The sequence below is a fragment of the Tamandua tetradactyla genome, chromosome 7, assembly GCF_023851605.1.
Source record: "Tamandua tetradactyla isolate mTamTet1 chromosome 7, mTamTet1.pri, whole genome shotgun sequence".
Lineage (NCBI taxonomy): Eukaryota > Metazoa > Chordata > Mammalia > Pilosa > Myrmecophagidae > Tamandua > Tamandua tetradactyla.
The window spans coordinates 141,864,060-141,865,868 of record NC_135333.1 but is presented as its reverse complement, the minus strand read 5'-3'; the positions used below and the strand labels follow the sequence as shown (position 1 = coordinate 141,865,868).

General features: G+C 32.5%; 1 non-coding gene across 1 annotated transcript; it reads right to left on the bottom strand.

The window, feature by feature from the left end:
• Positions 1–1,117: 1,117 nt before the first annotated feature.
• On the bottom strand, positions 1,118–1,222 carry LOC143643005 (U6 spliceosomal RNA). Its single transcript, XR_013156061.1, has one exon. It is a non-coding gene; the product is annotated as a U6 spliceosomal RNA (small nuclear RNA).
• Between the last annotated feature and the right edge of the window lie 587 nt (positions 1,223–1,809).

The window sequence follows — 1,809 nt, the reverse complement described above, 5'->3', positions numbered from 1 at the left end:
TCCTCCTGTTCTGTTTCCCTAGAGCACCCTGACTAATATAACGTTTACTAAAATACTAAAACATGCATGTCTCTTTGGCAATGTTTCCTCTGTAATGTAAATAATTCATATGCACTCTTAAAATTGAAAAGAGATATAACTGGGGTGGGTCACAGTGGCTCAGCAGGCAGAGTTCTCCCCTGCCATGCCGGAAACCTGAGTTCAGTTCCTGGTACCTGCCCATGCCGGGGGGGGGAGGGGGGGGGAACTGGTTTTTGTGAAAGCCTCATTCACAGTATAATCATATAGTTTATTAATGACTTTATCTCTGTATTTATGAAATCATCAGGTATCTGTAGGGATTGCTTACATTTTCCTGCACTTTATTGGTGAATAAAATGTTATCCTGGCTTATTATGTATTTGAGGAGTCTCAAAATTCTTTGGATATTCACCTTATGGATGGTAAGGATCTACTCAATTTTCAAGTTCATAATCTGTGAGCATTTAGGAAAATCTTAGGAAAAATGTTTTCATTTTACATGAAATTCTCCTATTACCTTAAATAATAGCATTCTTTGTGTCAACTAAATAATTCAACCTAAAATACTTTGTAAACACAGATATTTAAATGATAATGCTCATGCAGATAATTCAACTATATAAATATACAGTATACAGATAGAGAAAATATCTAATTTCACCACAACACTCTTCCATATTTGATGTAAATATCTTTAGCTCAAATTACAATATAATCACTTGTACATAAATGTTTAGTTAAACAGTAATTATAGTATAATTATTACTATTTTCATGATGAAAGCCATCTATGAAAAGATACTTCCAATAGCTTCAGAATCATGAATCTGCTTTTCTTATTAACTATGGTCAATTCCAAAGTTTATTACAAATAAAGTTTTAACCCCTAACCTCATATATTTAATGTTTATTAAAATGTCACTATTATTTTTTAACCAAAATAAAATATATGTTTAGAAAATATATATATGTATAAATCTTTGAAGGGGTAAAATTAATATTTCTTTCCTATGCATAGTATAATTGAAAACAATTTTTTGATACATAGAGATGATCTCAATTGCTCCAATTTCTAACCCCCAGCATCTGCCTTTTTTTAAAATATGGAATGCTTCGAATTTGCATGTCAACCTTGCACAGGGGCCATGCCAATATTCTCTGTATCTCTCCAGTTTTAGTATACGTGCTGCCAAAGCGAGCACTAAAGAATCTTTTTTTTTTCTTTGCAAGGGTAGGCACCGGAAATCGAAGCCGGGTCTCTGGCATGGCAGGTGAGAACTCTGCCTGCTGAACCACCATGGCCCACTGCCTTTGTTTTTAATTTTTAGATTTAAAAATAGCTGATACATTTTTCAACAAAATTAGACTTAAATATATTAATGTTTGGATTACTACTGGTTTATAATGAGGTCAGGAATATAAACTGTGATTATCGATTTTAATTTCCTTAATGTTTCTTTTGAAGATCTGAGATAAAACAGTTTCTGGATTCTAGTTTCCGGGTTCACAAATTCAGAAAGAAGCTTATAGAACCAAGATCTTGGATCATTTTAGAAACAAGCATGAGGTAAATGACATGCAATTTTAATTCCAAAATATTTGAGTTCCTTTTTAAATAACCTTAGGGTTTCTCACTTGGTAGGAAAGTATCATATAGGTTTTTTTTTTTTTTTTTTTTTTTTTGGTATGCTCTATGGCAGGGTCATATTTCATTCTTTTTCCATGTGAGTATCCCATTATTGCAGCACCATTTGTGGAGTTTTGTTTCTTTGTTTGTTTCTTTGGGAAG